This window comes from Leuciscus leuciscus, assembly GCF_965113295.1.
Source record: "Leuciscus leuciscus genome assembly, chromosome: 12".
NCBI classification, from domain to species: domain Eukaryota; kingdom Metazoa; phylum Chordata; class Actinopteri; order Cypriniformes; family Leuciscidae; genus Leuciscus; species Leuciscus leuciscus.
The window spans coordinates 18,773,433-18,792,879 of NC_138736.1; the positions used below are offsets into that span (position 1 = coordinate 18,773,433).

Sequence of the window (19,447 nt, forward strand, 5' to 3'; positions counted from 1 at the left end):
TTCCCACGCAATCTTCAACAGCACTAACTGAAAGGTAATTTTGTATAATGCATATCTAGTGTCTGTTGACACATTATTTAGAAGCATTTTTAAGGATTCCCTCATTCATTCCGGACAGAACTGGACATTTCTAGTTATTTTTTAAATGTTGCTTTGTGTTTTCTTTTTCTAGTCTGGAGAGAGTGAGGTGACACACTTCAAGCACACTTTCCCATTGAGCTTTCAGCACCCCCTACGAAAAAGAAGTATACTTCAAGTTCATTTTACAAGTAAGTACACATAAGTTTACAAGTTTACAAGTACACGTAAGTAATGTCCAAGTATACTTTATGTAATAAGTATACTAATATCAATGTGTACTTGTAGTAAACTTGTAAGTGTACTATTTCAATACTGCTTGGGACCACTTTTAGTATATAAAAGTATACGTTTAATTGTTCTACAAGTGTAACAGTCGTAAACTTTAAGTACACAACTAGGTTTCTCATTTGTAATGCATCTGTACTACAAGTGAAATTATAAGTATACTAGTAGTTTACTATTTTAATACAAGTAGTTGGCAACATTTTTTAGTTTATGAAAGTACACACTGAAGTGTACTCTCAGTAAACTACTAGTTTAGTAGTTTATACTGCAAGTATACTTGTAAGTTTTCTTTAAGTGAACATAACATTATACTTATAGTTTACTATTTATATATTATTTTTGTACTTGCAGTATACTACTATGTTCAAATGTAGATATTACTTTTTATACTTGAAAAATACATTTAACTGTACTTCAACTCATTTTAAAAACATTTTATTAGCTTCATGCATCCTTTTTTATCAACACTTGAATGTCGGCAAGTTTCATAGAGAAAGGCAACAAAAAAGTTGAGAAAATCCAATTTTTGTCAAAGACTACACCTTGATTAGATTCAGAACGATGATCAAAACACAGATGGAGTAGATTGAGTCCAACAAAGCTTAACAGTCGTTTTCTCGACATTTCATTTGGTAACATTAAGCAGTTTTGATTTACATGCAGTTTAAAGTTTGATGATCACATTATTTTACATTTGCGTGAGCAATCTTCTATCACTTGTTTCAGCTTCTTCTCCTGTGTTTTGATCCAGAGATTCTGTACTAGAAGATGTGTCATAGCGCCCCCTACCGTTTAACAGTGAAAACATGGCTAGCTGAAAAATTCAGTCTATGGTGGGGAAAGAGTAAAGTAGAATTAAAGTAAATTCCTATGTACACTTTCAGTGGACTAGCCTACACAAAAATTCAGATACGCAGAATTAGAAACATATCTGTTTTATATCAATATTCTAATCAATATTTTCAAACAATGTAAGTTTCATAAGACTGTATATGAAAAACTATGTAAAAAAAAGTATATTTAATAGGCTATTCGATCAAAAGAGTTAACACAACTACAAGCCAAGTATACTTTGAATACTTAATTATACTTAAGTCTCAATCAAAAGATTGAGTACAAGTACAGGCCAAATATACTTTGACTTTTCTCTCAGTATAAGTCAAGTACACTTAAGTGTCATTTTAAGAATATTTCTGAGAAGTACATAAAGTATATTTCTGAGAAATAAATAAAATGTAGACTGAAAGTATACTTTCTTATTTTTAGTTTAAAAGAACTATACTAATACAACACTTGAATAAACTTCTTTTTCATAAGGGACAAGATGGAAAGAATGGAAAGAATGGAAAGAATGGAAAAATGGAAAAGAATGGCCGCAGGTGGAAAAAAGGGGGTCCAGTTAGAGTGGCTCTGGAAATTGTCCTCTGCTCCAGCTGAAATAGGATCAGGAGCTCTGACATCACCAAAGTTTTCTGTTTCTTTCCATTCATACAGTTTGAAGGAATCTGAAGCTCAGTGTGCAGTACTTTGTGCAGTACTAAAGGTAATAGGCTGCTGGGTGAGAAAGGGCAAACTTGAAACACATCAGTGCTGAAAAGACCAGCTTAGATGAGAATGAGCTTCAATGCTGCTTCAGGGTGTTTTGCTGCTTGTTTAGCTGTTTGTAAATTATTTTTGTATCTCTGAATACTTTGCATACATTTTGATTTTGATGTTGATTTGAATAGGTCAATGTATGCTCTTTTTAAAGATATCTATCAATGTAAGCAAATATCATTTGGGAATTACCCGTCTTTTGAATATCTGGGTACTGTGTTAAAAGGTGCTCCTCGCATTTTACTTATTATTTACAGGCCTCCAAAATATTCTCCAGCCTTTGCTGAGGACTTTACAGAACTGTTATCAACAATTACCTCAGAGTTTGACTGTTTTGCCATTGCTGGAGATTTTAACATTCACATAGATAATGCAGAAAACAATATGGCAAAAGAAATCAAAACTGTTTTAAAAACTTTTGATCTGACTCAGCATGTACATGGACCCACACACAATCATGGACACACTCTAGATTTACTTATCAGTAAGGGTCTAAACATTTCATCGATTTTTATTAAGGATGTAGCACTGTCTGATCATTTCTGTATTTTCTTTGATATATTGATCTCTCCTGCCACTGAAGCTAAATCTGTGTCTGTCAAGAAGAGATGCTTAAATGAGAACACTAGTGTACTATTTATGAAGGCTATATCCTTAACACCAAGTATATCTGCTGACTCTGTTGATTTTCTCCTTGATTCTTTTAACTCAAAAGTTAAAAATATAATTGATGATATTGCTCCTGTTAAAGTCAGGAAGAAGAGTGGCAGACAAAAAGCACCTTGGAGAAACTCAACAGCAGTGCAACATATGAAAAGACAATGCAGAAAAGCAGAGCGCATGTGGCGGAAGACAAAACTTGTAGTCCATTATAACATCTACAAAGACAGCCTGCATGCTTTCAATATGGAACTAGGCAAAGCTAGACAGACTTTCTTCTCAAATATTATAAACAGCAATTTAAACAACACACGCACTCTTTTTGCTACTGTAGAGAGACTGACAAACCCCCCAAGCCAGATTCCTAGTGAAATGCTCTCAAACAGCAAGTGCAGTGAGTTTGCTTCTTTCTTCTCTGAGAAAATCAATAATATCAGAAAGGTGATCAGCACATCCTTGAGTTGCACTGAGGTCAGACAGATCAGACCACCTGAGAAAGTAGTTACTATGTCTGACTTCAAAGAAATTGATGGCAAAATTTTGGAAGAAACCGTACAACACCTTAAAACATCAACATGCGCCCTTGACACACTTCCCACATCTTTCTTCAAAATTGTGCTAAACAGTTTAGAAGCAGATCTTCTAGAAGTGGTAAATGCCTCACTTCTCTCTGGGAGTTTTCCAAACTCCCTGAAAACTGCAGTTGTCAAGCCCCTCCTGAAAAAGAGCAATCTGGATAAGACCATATTAAGCAACTATAGACCGATCTCAAATCTTCCTTTCATAGGCAAGATCATTGAAAAAGTTGTCTTCAATCAGCTGAACAAATTCTTAAGCTCGAATGGATACTTTGATAATTTTCAATCTGGTTTCCGACCGCATCACAGCACAGAGACAGCGCTCATAAAGATAATAAACGATATTCGCTTAAATACTGATTCAGGCAAATTATCAGTGCTGGTACTACTCGACCTCAGTGCTGCATTTGACACTGTCGATCACAACATACTTCTTGACAGGCTGGAAAACTGGGTGGGGCTTTCTGGGATAGTCCTAAAATGGTTCAGGTCATACTTAGATGGGAGAGGTTATTATGTGAGTATAGGAGACCATAAGTCTGAGTGGACATCCATGACATGCGGAGTCCCTCAAGGCTCAATTCTTGCGCCACTCCTGTTCAACCTGTATATGCTCCCAATGAGCCAAATAATGAGAAATAACCAAATTGCTTACCACAGCTATGCAGACGACACACAGCTGTACTTAGCCCTATCGCCTAACGATTACAGCCCCATTGACTCCCTGTGCCGATGCATTGACGAAGTCAACAGTTGGATGTGTCAAAACTTTCTTCAATTAAACAAAGACAAAACTGAAGTTATTGCGTTTGGAAACAAAGATGAAGTTCTCAAAGTGAACGCATACCTTCACTCTAGGGGTAAAACAACTAAACATCAAGTCAGGAATCTTGGTGTGACACTAGAGTCAGACCTTAGTTTCAGTAGTCATGTCAAAGCAATAACTAAATCAGCATACTATCATCTGAAAAATATTGCAAGAATTAGATGCTTTGTTTCCAGACAAGACTTAGAGAAACTTGTGCATGCTTTCATCACCAGCAGGGTGGATTATTGTAATGGACTCCTCACTGGCCTTCCCAAAAAGACCATAAGACAGTTGCAGCTCATACAGAACGCTGCCGCCAGGATTCTGAGCAGAACCAGAAAATATGAACATATCACACCAGTCCTCAGGTCTTTACACTGGCTCCCAGTTAGATTTAGGATTGATTTCAAAGTATTATTACTGGTATATAAATCATTCAATGGCCTAGGACCTCAATACATTGCAGATATGCTCACTGAATATAAACCCAACAGATCACTCAGATCATTAGGATCATATCAGCTAGAAATACCAAGGGTTCACTCTAAGCATGGTGAGTCTGCTTTTAGCTATTATGCCAGCCACAGCTGGAACCAGCTTCCAGAAGAGATCAGATGTGCTCCTACAGTGGTCACATTCAAATCCAGACTCAAAACACTTCTGTTTAGCTGTGCATTTACTGAATGAGCACTGTGCCGCTGTTCGTCCGACTGTTTGTACTGTACTGTATTTTACTCTATTTTTCTAAACTGTTTTAATTATTCTTATTTCTTTTAATTATTTTAATTTCTCCTATGTCAGCAGGGCATTTAGCCCGAAACTGTAAATGCCCACTCAGAAGGTGATAATGTGAAAGTGATTAATGTGGGTTTGAAAGTAGAACAGTATTTAAATGACGATATTAAAGTTTTCGTCTGAGAAAGAATGTGAACGCAGTGCTAAAGTGCTAAAGAAAGTGAAAAGAACGTGTGAGTAAATGAGGGAGAAAAGAAAGTTAAAGGAAAGTTGATAGATGGAAGTCGTAAGAAGATTGAAGGTTAAAAGAAGGTTGAAAGATTTAAGTCTTAAGGGAATCCTTTGAAAGAAAGATCTATAATAAATATTCTTTTTTATTTTTTAAAAGTACTGTATTTTATTTTATTTTTCTAAACTGTTTTAATTATTCTTATTTCTTTTCATTATTTTAATTTCTTCTATGTAAAGCACTTTGAATTGCCATTGTGTATGAAATGTGCTATATAAATAAACTTGCCTTGCCTTGCCTTGCCTAGGTAACAGCTACAATTTTTCATATTGAGAATTTTAATGAATAGGAAAAGTTTAAAATTAAGTGATGTAAATGGACAACACACTTTCATGTGCTATCCCATTTTCATATGGTTAGAAAAAAATATGACCTCATGAAGGCAAAAATGCCCCCTAATATCATCAGAAAAAGTAAATATCACAATAAAAAAGTTCTGACATTGGTTTAATGTCTTCTCCTTTTTCACTTTTAGTCTTATTTTATTTATTTTTTAACTAGGTGAACATGATTTCACCAAGGAATCTTGACATAAACTGTAAACTTCCCTCAAACCTGATTGGTAAAACGTACTCGGTTACTAACGTAACCTCGGTTCTCTCTAGAAGAGGGAACGAGTACTGCGTAAGATATCTTACGCTAGGGGAAAATCCTTTTTCCGCGAGATATTGAAGCCAAAAATTATCCTTAATTTTGTAATAATGCAAAACGCGTTGCGGCAGCATGCAGACATAGGCGAGGCAGCTCGCACGCCTATTGGCTGCTCTGGGGCAACTGCAGCAGCCTATCGAGCGAGGCGATTTCATCATACAGACAGGGCGGGGTACGGCCTGAACTGATGGGGAAATGTGGGTCTTACACAGTTTGCCCAGGCACATCTCGTGCTGCTGCTTTTCACTGTCGATCATCGAGCTGTGCTCAGTAGACGCAGTATTCTGAGCTGATAGCATCAGGTCAGATAATACTGGTTAACTTAGACCGACAGCAGCCTGGCCTGCAGGGCGGGAACCTCTAGGTTGTGGAACCTTATAAATGTAGACGGGGAGGCCCAGCCTGCCGCCGTACAAATATCTTGCAAGGCAATCCCACCCGACCAGGCCCACGAAGAGGCCATGCCTCTCGTGGAGTGCGCTCTGACACCCAACGGGCACTGCATGCCCTTGGAGGCGTATGCCAGCGCTATAGCATCAACTATCCATCTGGATAGGCTCTGTTTCGACGCGGCTAGTCCCTTAGAACGCCCGTTAAATGAAACAAAGAGCTGCTCCGTATGTCTGAAAACAGACGAGCGAGACACATAAGCTCGTAATGCCCTGACTGGGCAAAGGAGGCCCGCGTCTCTTTCCTCATCAGGGACCGGTAGGGCTGACAGGGAGATAACCTGCGCCCTAAACGGTGTGTTGAGGGATTTTGGAACATAACCGTGCTTAGGTTTGAGTATAACTTTCGAGTCATTAGGCCCAAACTCCATGCACGTCGCGCTCACAGAGAGCGCGTGTAAGTCCCCTATGCGCTTCACTGAAGCGAGAGCCAGCAGAAACACAGTCTTGAAAGACAGATGTTTCAAATCAATTGACTGTAAAGGCTCGAATGGCGCACCTTTCATGGCTTCCAGAACCGTAGAAAGGTCCCATACGGGGACTGCAGGAGGTCTGGGAGGATTCAGTCTCTTAGCCCCTCTAAGGAAGCGGATGACTAAATCGTTCCTTCCTATTGACTGACCAAGCGTTGTTCCTGAGAACGCTGCTATAGCCGCCACATAAACTTTGAGCGTGGCGGGGGCCCTGCCCTTGTCCAACGGCTCTTGTAGGAAGGAAAACACCTCCGTCACTCCACAGTCTGTGGGTGACACGCCACGGGCTGTGCACCAGCCCGAAAACACTGACCATTTCGAGGAGTAGAGCCGTCTCGTAGACGGAGCTCTAGCCTGCGTGATCGTGTTTAATACTCCTTTAGGGAGTCCAACATGTACCCGTTGATGGCCCAGACATGAAGGGACCATAATTCCGGGTGAGGATGCCAGATCGAGCCGTGGGCCTGTGAGAGGAGGTCTCTCCTCACTGGTACTGGCCACGGGGCAGTACTTGCTAACTGCATCACGACTGGGAACCAAGGTTGGTTTTCCCAGAACGGTGCTACTAGCAATACTGAGCATCCTTCTTCCCTGATCCGCTCTATCACCTGAGGCAGGAGAGAGACGGGGGGAAAAGCATAGAGCGGGCGGCGGGGCCACACATGGGCCAGCGCGTCCCTGCTCTTGGAGAAAAATTCCGGACAGTGAGCGTTTTCTTGAGACGCAAACAGGTCTACTTCCGCTCTGCCGAATTTCTTCCACAGCAGTTGGACTGTCTGTGGGTGTAGAGACCATTCGCCTGCCGGAACATTGTTCCTGGACAGTCTGTCTGGTCCTATATTCAGGAGCCCTGGCACGTGCGCTGCTCTGAGCGAGCGCAGGTTGCGCTGAGCCCATACCAGGAGGCGTTCTGCTAGCCTGTACAGGTTCTTGGACCTGAGGCCGCCCTGGCGATTTATGTAGGACACCACAGACATTTTGTCCGAACGAACCAGGACGTGGCGTCCTTTTATTTGGGGACAAAAACGCGTCAGCGCGTTGTTTACTGCCAGCATTTCGAGGCAGTTTATGTGCAGGCGCTTCTCCCGTTCCGACCACTGGCCGAAGAACGGTCTGCCCTCGAGCAGCGCTCCCCATCCCGAGGTGGACGCGTCCGTGGACACCACTTTCACCCTCGAGGAAGTCCCCAGGCTTACACCTGACTGGTACCAGTCGTTCGCTCTCCAAGGTTTCAGAGCTGTGACGCACTTCTGATTGACCCTGAGGCGAAGCAAACCGGATGCCCACGCTCGGCGTGGGACTCGCGCTTTCAGCCAAAACTGCAGCGGGCGCATGCGGAGCAGGCCCAGCTGGAGCACTGATGATGCTGAGGCCATGAGACCCAGCATCTTCTGAAAATTTCTTGAGCGGGACAGACGCGCCGCAGCGGAACGAGTTCGCTGTGCGTTGAATGTCTACCGCGCGCTGTGGTGATAGTCGCGCTATCATGGACAGCGAGTCAAATTCTGTGCCCAGGAAAGATAGCTTCTGACTGGGGGACAGAGAGCTCTTCGCCCAATTGACACTGAGACCCAAATTCTCGAGGTGATCGAGTAAAACGGTCGTGTGTTCTATGAGCACTGAGCGAGATTGCGCTAGAATCAGCCAATCGTCCAAATAGTTCAGTACTCGCATGCCTCTCATTCTGAGGGGTGCGAGTGCCGCATCCATGCACTTCGTAAACGTACGGGGTGCCAGGGACAAACCGAACGGCAGGACTGTGTACTGATATGCCTGGCCCTCGAAGGCGAATCTCAAATATCGCCTGTGACGTGACGCTATCTGTATTTGAAAATACGCGTCTTTCAGATCTATTGACACAAACCAATCTCCTTGGTGAATCTGCACAAGGATTTGTCTGGTCGTGAGCATCCTGAACTGTCGCTTCACAAGCACTCTGTTCAGTTGCCTCAGATCTAGTATGGGTCTGAGACCCCCGTCTTTTTTCGGTACCAGGAAGTATCTGCTGTATAGCCCTCCTTCGCTCTGAACTTGAGAGAGAGGCTCTATGGCCCCTTTGTTCAATAGTTTCGCCACTTCGGCTCAAAGTAAATGTGCTACTTCTGCTTTTACCGTGGTCTCGACACGCGCCGCATAGCGATGAGGGCGTCGGCGAAACTGTAGCGAATAGCCTCTTTTTATAATGTCCAGCACCCACTTCGAAACCCCGCAGCTTTGCCCATGCGTCTGCATGAATAGCTAGGGGTTGAATACGAAGCGCGCTCCGCTCGCTCAGCGATGGAGAAGCTTCGGCGTGCTGTAACACAAGCGTCGCGCTCGTGACATTTGAGGCATGGGGCGCGCTGATAACAGCGGGCAGATTGCCCGCGCTCGACTCCTCTGCGGTGGTCAACCGCGAGGGGGAGGGCTGGGCGGTTCCCGTAGGAACTGTCATGTCTATGTGTGGATGTGGGCGCGGGACAGCGGGCACATTTACCACACCGAAAGCATCGTTCGCTTGAGTGAAGCGAATGCACGTTGGTTTCGTTTTTACAGAAACCGTGAGACATGCATAACGTGGTGTTAGTGGGCACTGGGTAGTGGGCACATTCACCATGTTTGAAGCGCAATCGATCGGAGTCGATTCATGTGCGCGAGCCCTGTGTGACGGGCTGTGCTTGTGTGTAGAGATGGGCACTGGGCAGTGGGCATTCTTTCTACACATAAAACACCATCGGCCGTGGCCGGGACACCAGAAAATTCACACTTATGGGATTTATCTGGGTAGCCGTAAAAGCGGCGTTTGTGTGCAGGCAAGCGTGCTGCGTCGCCGACTTGTTTAATGCAGAATACACTGGAACAGTCACATTTACTGGAACTGAACGAGCGAGAAGTTGCCATAGAAACAGAGAGCGTCAACATGCTGGCGTTTATTGCAGGCCTGCGTGCATTACAACAGGCTCGTTCACTGCAATATTGACATTTCCAGTCGCCTGAATTTCAGAGGGGAATGGGAAATGTATAGGAAAAAGGAGGTCGGTCCGTCCGCAGCGGGACCAGAAAACTCCCTTTTTTCCTTACGCCAGTGACGCACGGAACACCATAGAAACGGTGTTTGGGTGCAGGCGAGCGGGTTGTACAACGCGCTCGTTGGCTGCAAAATACACATCTGCAGTCGCCTTTTCAGGGAACTGACAGAGCGAGCATTGACGGCATAATTAGTATTATCAGAGAGCGTCAACGTGCTGGCGTTTGTTTGCAGGCATGCGTGTATTACAACAGGCTTGCTCACTGCAATACTGACATTTCCAATCGCCCGAACTTCAGAGGGGAATAAGAAATGTACGAGAAAGAGGAGGTCGGTCCTGGGCGGAGGAGCAGTCTCGGAGAAGGATGGCAGGTGAGTCCTCAGAGTCACCATAGGCAGTAACTAGCTCGCAGTGAGGGCAGTCGCCGTCAGCGAGCGCGAGAGCTGCGTGATCAGGAAAAAGGGGCGTCTTCAAAAAGACGCCCAGCTCTTTTAGTGCAATGAGAGTGTGTGTCGCGGCGGCGAGCACACACACACATACAGAAACACAGTAGCAGAGAAAGGATATAACGCAGGATAGCGCAGCAGGAAGGCAAGGAAGGCGGCGCGGCCAGCGACTTCAGTGACTCGTCCCGCTGAAGGTGCTCTCTTTCAGACGGCGCGGCTTCTTCTCCAGCTCCAACGATGCGTGTGCTTCGCTTGAAGGATGAAAAATCAGATAATAGCTGCCTGCGAGCGGTATTTATAGGTCTAGACCACGCCCATTTCGGCGGGACGTGACGCAGCAGGCGCGAAGTGCCCTGATTGGGTCTGGCGTCACGCCAGGCCTCGCTCAATAGGCTGCTGCAGTTGTGGCAGAGCAGCCAATAGGCGCGCGAGCTGCCTCGCCTATGTCTGCATGCTGCCGCAACGCGTTTTGCATTATTACAAAATTATGGATAATTTTTGGCTTCAATATCTCGCGGAAAAAGGATTTTCCCCTAGCGTAAGATATCTTACGCAGTACGAGAGACCTCTCGTAAGAGAACATGTAACACAACATGTTCATTGGTACAACACCAAGTACAAAATGTTCCTGGATCATCTTTGTTGATCCTGAAACAACATTCCAATCAACCAATCCGGTTTGAGGGAAGCTTACAGTTTATGTCAAGTTTTGTCTTACAAGCAGGATTAGTTGTTTCTACATCAGTGTTATTCATCTATCATTTCTCTCTGATTTTAGGGATAAGTTATTGGTAGGGGTAGGTTTAGGGGTAGGTATAGGGATAGCGTTAGGACTAAATTTGCATCCTGAGTAAATATTTACCATTTCCACTCAAATTGTGCTGGTGCTTATTAGGGCTGGGTATTGACACACATTTCACAATTCGATTCGATTTCGATTCACAAGCTTGCAATTCGATTCGATTTCGATTCGATTCGATTCAATATTGATTATTTTGGATATCAGGTACAATACATGGCAAATTCTCTCAAGGAAAACAAATCTCTTAACTAATGCTGTAAACTATGGGAGTCAGTGGTAAACTATGGGAGTCAGTGGTAGCCTACTAGGCTTCATTAGCCTACTATAGTATTGAAGGTAAAAATTTACTGATTTGTATACAAACACTTAAATTACACTTTTATTTATTTTTATAATAATAAAGTTATTTGAAATATAAACATTTAAATGGTGGCTGTCATAAAAACCTGCCAGATTTATTCAAACATGCATAAAAAATGGAAGAATATTAAAAATGATAATGAATATGTAATATGGTGCATATATTTAGCAAAATGCTCCTCTCTACAGTTAATTTTTCTAGCTGACTAACGAGTTTATGGTCACTGAATATGGTTTTTCTGAGGTAAATGTGACGTTACAATACATGACATTGTTTACAAGCTGATTTACTGACGTCTTTCCACGGTTGAAACACTGATTGAGCGATTCCATGTCACATGATACGGATTTCGATAAGTTGTACTCTACCTTTTAACACACTTTCAGATGCTCATTCATGTTTATTTTGCGCGGTAACTGGTATTAAGGCGGAAGAGAAGATCACGTGCGCTCCACGCTGCTGCTGCTCTTGAGCTGAGCTGCGCCAGAGCGATCTCACGCCACAGCGCCAAAACGGTATTTATGTTTTTGAATTTCGTAAGAAAATGGACGTAATTTGAAATCTAAGAATTTGTTTCATATCAATAGTAACAAAGCACAAAGATTATTACGATTTATTGGATGGGATGCGTGCTACAATGTTACATTCATTCATCAACTGAAAACAGGATGACTAATCGATTCTTGGGATTTAAGAATCGATATCGGTTCGTAAAAATGAGAATCGATTAAAATCGAGAAATCAATATGTTTTACCCAGCCCAAGTGCTTATGCTGGTACTGGACTGGGGAAACTACAAACCTCTCTGAATGATGACATGACACAAATAATGTTACTAAACAAGCTTCCCATAAACAAACATGACACATTGTTTACTCTTAATTTTAAGAATACATTTTAACTTTGAAATTAATTTGACTCCGCATAAGAGAGTAGGAGACTTGCAGGCCCTGTCAGTAGCCTCTTCCTGCTTAGACTTTTCTCCAGGAGATGTCAGAGCTATTCTGCACCTCAGACCGGGCTATATTTCAAAAGTTCCTTCTATGGCTGGTCAGCCAGTGGTTCTCACCTGTTATGTCCGGTCTGTGCTCTGAGGATCTATGTCCACAGCTCAGGCCAGTGGCATAAATCCTCTCAGCTTCAGGTCTGCTTTAGGAGCCACAATAGAGGGAACGTAACTCGTATTAGATCACTGATACGATCTCCCTCTCCTATGAGGTGCACGGAATGGCTTCGCCTCTAGGGGTTAGGGCACACTCCACTAGGACTCATTAGGGGTGCATCCTTACAAAATGTTTGTGCTGTAGCAGGATGGTCGGCAGGTTTTATAGTCTGGATGCAGATTTAACCCCAGGATCTCAATTCCTTAAGGGTTGATCTGGGACTAAGCCTGCACTGAACAACTGCCTCTGCAGATCCATAGCCTTGTTGGGCAGGCACTATCCTGAGGCACTGTCACTGAGATATTTTGTTTGCCATTTGGGGAAACCACACCAGCAGCAGCACATTGTTGGTGGAAAGGGGACATGGGGTACCTCAGGGATCTGTCCTGGATCCCCTTTCTTTTTCCCATTACTTTACAGCTACAATAGCTGCTTTCAGACATTAAAATAGGTAAATTGCCTATAATTTCCAGATTCCGGTAAATGCACCATATGCACTGTGTATACACAAGCATTGGCCCATTCACAAAAATACCATTCACACAACAACAACAGCAAAAAAAAAAAACTGTAAACTCTGTGGTACAAATCATTGGAAATCACCTTTAAATACAGCACTTTTTCTTTGAGAAGTGCTTTAGTTTCTGTCTAATCTGACAATGTCGTTTTTAACTTAAAAGTGACAGGCATAAGGAGCCTTTAAAAATGCAAGATGCCAAGCAACTGTATCTTTAGTGAAGAAGGGATTCAAGGCGTGTTTTTAAAAATGTGTGCTCACCTATGAGATGTGGTGCAACGGTCAAATTTACGAGTCATTTTTCAGAAACAACAATATATTTGAAAAACTGAAATGTGCATGAAAGCGTAGTCACTTCACATTAATAAAAAAAAAAAATTATTTATAAGACCTGTACCAGCTCTCTCCAAAGAAAGGATAACAGTACAGCAGATAACTATAGACAGTATGAATGTACCCAGAAATACTCAACATTCAACTTATCCTTGCCTGTCATGTCACATTAGACTAGAATATCAGACACTAGGTGAGTCTCTGTCTTACCAGTGTACTCCAGGTGGGTCTGTCTGAAAGTCCTGTTCTTTGCACCAAACGAGAAAACTCTGGGCTCAATGTCACCTGCAAAACAGAGAGGGACAATCACTCACTCACATATAGTCTAAACCCAGGGTTTTCAATTTTTAGATGTCACTCACTCACATAATCTAAACCAGGGGTCTTACATTTTTAGATGCCATAGACCCCCAATATGATCATCCTTTTGTGAGGGACCCCATTCTAAAAAAGGGGGTTTATAAACTGAAAATATAATAAATCTGATCTATTTTAATTAGGGCTGTCAACGTTAATGCGTTATTGCATGCAATTAATTCAAAATTCTTAACGCATTAAAATTTAATACAAATAACACAAATAAATTACTGAAGCGCGTGGAATTGCATCATTAACGTAATTTACGACACACAGTTAAATGATCTTAGAAGTCAGGAGTTTATCACACTGAGCATTTACAATGCCACAAACACCTTTATCCCTGCTAGTGTAACGGATCCACTGGAGGCAAGCTTATTGAGAACCCAAGTGCAGTTTATTTAAACAAAACAAGATTAAACATAAAACAAAGGCACGGCACGGCCCACAAAACCGTGGACATAAACGCGAACATAGACTTACACAATAGTGGACTACAGGAAACAATACTTGACAAAAGACATGGCAAACATGAGGGCTTAAATACACAAGACTAATGACCTGACAAGGGACAACGGTGAACAATGAACCAATGAACCAATGACAACATGACACATCAGACAAGGGAACACATGGCAGCATCACATGACTTTGAACAGGGGATCACATGACAAAGACATGAAACGTGACCATGACGAGACCAAATCGTGACAGGTAGGCAGAAATTTATATTCTAACCCTTTAACCCAATTCCGCTTCTCTGTTTGCGATCAGATAATTTTAAGCCGCTAAAATACGGGAACATTTTCAACCCAATGATTCAAACAATCAGTCCAAAACAGTGCTAATGTAAAGAAAACTAGGCTTATTACATCAGAGATGGCAGAGAGAACAGTGACTCACATTTCCAGTTTTCAGTTAATTATTCATTCCAGTGTCTGTTTAGCTTTAAAAAACAAGCTTGTCATTGTTACTGAAGAGCGCAATCGTGCTGAGTGAAATACACTCAACGGAACGTCAAAACACCCCACCGATGGCAAGATGATACGCAAACTACGTTCCTCTGCTGGATAAAGCAAACCACTGTATCACTAGTAGTTTTAATGGATGCAGATTGTAATCAAAGTAAAGACGATCAGTGACGTACAGGAGTCGTACAGTAAGCACGCGTGAGTCCATTATATTTGAACCACAAACAAAATGTGTATGTGTGCTTTCGACGCACTGATGCAAGCAAAATGCAAGCAAGACGCACATTCTACTAAAATGCTATTGAAGTTAGAAATGTGTATACCAATGTCGTATGTAACTTTAGAGATGGTCCCTAAATTTGTGAATATCGAACTAAGCATTTTCACATAAAGAAAACTCTTAATGTGGTTTATTGTGATGATAAAATACCAAATTCGGTATAACATACTATGTACAGTTAAGCAGCTTATGCCCAGAATATTAATGCAATGCGTATCCTCTCATAGAAAACCATTATAAAGAAAATGCTAAGCGTGCAGTGTAGCATGTTGCATTGCTCTGGTCTCATCTGCTTGCATGACCAAAATAGCGAGTTTGGTCTTTTTATAGCCTACATGCATTAAGCCAAGTTAAAGTTTTTTGTGTGTGTGTGTGTGTGTGTGTTTTTTTTAAGTGATTTAATTATTTTCTATGGCAAATAACTTTCTGGGCTCATCTGCTTGTTGTATATGGTATATGGTATAAGGTATATAGTGTTGTGTATTGTACATCAACGTGTATACTGAGTTTGATCTTTTATTACTGCATTAGTCTAATAAGCCATGTTAAGCATTTTCTTTATAACAGTAGTATTACAGCACAGCGTTGCACAAGCTATAATATAAGTTAAGAAAACCTAACAACAGAGATGTAATTGTTACAATAGTGGTTGCAGCAGAGACAAAACAGGATCTAAGTGCAGCAGTCTTAATTTACAAATAAACTAAAATCTATACCAAACAAATTCTCAGGATCAGGAACAAGATCGGGAACAGAACAACCAACAAAATGCAATGTTAAGAACTGACAAAGAACAAGACAGAACACAGTGTTTAAACAGACAGAGCAAATTAACAAGACACACCTGAACTGAACTAACAATCAATCAGAAACTATAGAAACAAACAGGCAGGGGGCGGAGGAAGACAGAACTGAACTAATTGACAGATTAACCAAACACAGACCTTTGTTGCCTTTGGCTTGCTCAGTTGGGGATATTTTGGGGATATTTAATTTAATTTGATCAATCAATAAATTCCTCTTGAAACAAACTTTGTTGTATTATTTTAATTTAATACTGTGAAGCTGCTTTGATACAATCTGTATTGTGAAAAGCGCTATACAAATAAACTTGACTTGACTTGACTTGACAGACAAGAACAGAAATCAAAATAAACTGACATCATGACAGAACGCCCCCCTCCCGGAAGGCGTGTCCTCACGCCGCAAAGACTTTATAGGGGTGGGAGGGGGGTAGCCCTGGAGGCCGAAGAGGGTGAGGCCTAGCGGGACAGGGGGCCTCCAGTGGCGGCAGCGGCAGTTCAGGGGGCCAGGGCGGATCCGACAATTCAGGAGGCCAGGGCGAATCCGACAGTTGAGGAGGCCAGGGCGGATCAGACAGTTCAGGAAGCCAGGGAGGATCCGACAGATCAGGAGGCCAAGGCGGATCCGACAGTTCAGGAGGCCAGGGCGGATCCGACAGTTCAGGAGGCCAGGCAGGAATTCGACAGTTCAGGAGGGACCAGGGTGGATCCAACAGTTCAGGAGGCCAGGGCGGATCAGACAGTTCAGGAGGCCAAGGCGGATCCGACAGTTCATTAAGGGCCAAGGCGGATCCGACAGTTCAGGAGGCCAGGAAGGATCCAACAGTTCAGGAGGCCAGGGAGGATCAGACAGTTCAGGAGGCCAGGGCGGATCAGACAGTTCAGGAGGCCAGGGCGGATCAGACAGTTCAGGAGGCCAGGGCGGATCAGACAGTTCAGGAGGCCAGGGAGGATCCGACAGTTCAGGAGGCCAAGGTGGATCCGACGGTTCATGAGGCCAAGGCGGATCCGACAGTTCAGGAGGCCAGTAGCCTGGGTTTCCCCATGCTGCCTTGAGCGCAGCGCGATTTTATTCACGCTGCTAGTCAGCATGGATTCCATGGACCAGATTTTCGCCTCAGCTAGGGAACCAATCACAGAACGGGAAGGGAGCAGCAAGACGATGACGACATCTATGCGACACACCGAAGCAGTTTGTTTATATCTATGGATCCAACATGACAGACGTAAAAATATATGCATATTTTTAGGAACACATAGATCTACAAAAATATGCCTGTATTTCAAGTTGATAAAATAATTTAAAATCCACATCAGTTTATTTGTGTCGACGCGCCACACCCTCCCAGGATCTATAACGTTACCTAGGCTACTTTCAGTTTTAAAAATTCATCATAACCGCGCGCGCGATCTGCTTGCAGTTGTCGAGATGGATGCTGAGGAGTTGAAGAAAAGAATAGCTAGTGGAGATTGTAAAGTTGTCGACAATACGTCATCAAAAATCAAGTCCAGTGTGTGGGAGAAATTTGGAGTTATCTTAAGAAAATATTGTGAAAGGCTTTGCTGCAAACATTTTCGTGTTGGATAGCCGCAAATGTGGAACTTCATCACTGAGGAAGCACGCAGAAACTGGTAACAAAGCAGTTCTATCGAACTGTATTTTTCATATTTAACACTGTTAAGTATGTGTGGTGTGCAGGGCGTGTTTGAACCCAAAATGGTCAGATGTAGGCAAGATGAAATTGCGTGGCATATAGTGTTGTAGCCGCGACTGTTCGATTGGTAAAATGTTATAAGGCTACTCAGTTTTGTGGTAACGTTAGCCATGTTCTTCATGTATCGGCCTTTTGACACCTTCGGCTGAAGTTGTCCTTGTGTTAATTGTCGTGTAATAACTTCTGTATGACCTGGCAATAAACATTTTTGTAAGTGTGTCTATAATGTGATAGTCTAAACTGATTTTATTTCGGGTGCGGGGCGGGTGTCGGTTCTATTTTAAGCGGGTCGGGTGCAGATTTTAATTAGTGCTGCTGTCGGAAAACGGGTCGGGTGCGGTTTTAAGCACTGCGGGTACGGGCGGGTGCGGATTTACAAAATCGGACCCGTGCAGGACTCTGGTGTACACATACTGTAAATCTCTGACCCATCGTCGTCTTCTTCGTTGAATATCTGTCGCTCTACATACGTCATCTGGTATAATTGAAACGATTGGCTATGAGGTATGTACAGGCGCATTTGATAGACATTTGTAGCGCCCAATAAACGGCTCTGGGCATTCGTAAACCACGCCTCAAATACGAGAAAATGAACATGTGGTTCCCAGACCACGTCTCAAAGAGAAAGAGGTCTGACGTTAGCCAGGCTAGGAGGCCAGGGAGAATCCCACAGTTCAGGAGGGACCAGGGAGGATCCGACAGTTCAGGAGGCCAGGGAGGATCCGACAGTTCAGGAGCCCAGGGAGGATCCGACAGTTCAGGAGCCCAGGGAAGATCCGATAGTTCAGGAGGCCAGGGCGGTCCGACATTTTCTGTCGAATTTGAACCACTGAATTTGTGGAAGCACATTTGTGGAAGTGAAATAAAATGGACCGAAAATTTCGTGTAAAATTGACAGAAAATATTATAGGTTGTATTTTTAAACAGACCGAATATTTAGGAAGTGAAATGTGAAAGATGAATATGGTTAATTGAATATTTAATAATGAAAATGTGTTTGAAATGTTTTGAATTTAAATTTTCACAGCTTAAATATATAACCATGTTGAATTTCAGCCCATAAAAATGCAATTCCTAAAAAATACAATGCATTCAAATGTAAGCATGGTTAATGCAATGCATATTTTTTCAATTAGTGTAATTCATCAAGCTTTCTTGTTTCAAATACATTTGGCATTCATTTTCTTCCATATGTTCCTTATCTAGCTGCCTTTGTTTGTATAGTGTATATATACTCCTGTGCTTTAGTCACTCCTTGTTGGTTCTCGTTTATGTATTGTGTGGTTAATGTTACTGTGATAATTGTAGTGTTCTTCTGAGTGTTTAAGTTTAATAAAGACTGTTATTTCTATCGTTGTCTCCTTCATGCACTGCAACCACCTCACATCTAACATAAAGTGACAGCAGCATAATATACTTGTCATGTTAATTAATCAGTAAAAGACAACTGCTCTTGACTGAATAACTTTTGTAGCTTTAATAAGAATCTGTGTATATTTAATTCAGTGTTATTTTTACATTTAATTATTTCATTTCTTACTTTAATACCTAAAAAAAAACATAAATCACAGTTTATTTCATTTGAAGCCTTTATTATTGTATTTTTCCTGTTATTTGTAATTATCAAACTTGAGTTTTCATGTATGCTTGACACTTTTTTGGCAAAAATGACCTTCTTTGTCTTGTCCAAGATCTTGAGAAACATATATTCAGTTTAAAGCAACACTAAGTAAACATTTTTACCTTAAAATAATGTTTCCAAAATGGTTTCAGTGGTTCATCAAGTCGTAACAGGGTGAAAGGCACTTCTGGATTCGCTTTGCAGCCCTATATCTGCTATAACCACACTATGCAAGTTTGCCAAACCGGGTCACCTTTCTGTAGTTCGAATGAGACATAAGAAAACTACAATTTGACTTACTTTACGTCAAGCGTTACAATAGTCATTATTTATTTTTTCTTCGTTTCTGATGTCGAAATACATCATACTTTCATGAAATCATGCAACATACTCTACCTTGTCTGTGGACATCGTTCATTCCAAAGCCGGTGCTAGATAAACAGCGAGTGTGCGTGCGACAGTAGG

General features: G+C 42.2%; 1 protein-coding gene across 2 annotated transcripts in view; it reads right to left on the reverse strand.

Moving 5' to 3' along the window:
• hivep3a (HIVEP zinc finger 3a) overlaps nucleotides 1-19,447 on the reverse strand; it is a 69,330-nt gene that overhangs the window by 34,576 nt on the left and 15,307 nt on the right. Inside the window, exon 2 of one of the 2 annotated variants that reach the window (XM_082186680.1) lies at nucleotides 13,446-13,520. The exons of the other annotated variant lie outside the window; for it this stretch is intronic. The gene's annotated coding sequence lies outside the window, so the exon portion shown is untranslated. The remainder of the gene's footprint in view (nucleotides 1-13,445; nucleotides 13,521-19,447) is intronic. 2 annotated transcript variants of the gene reach the window in all.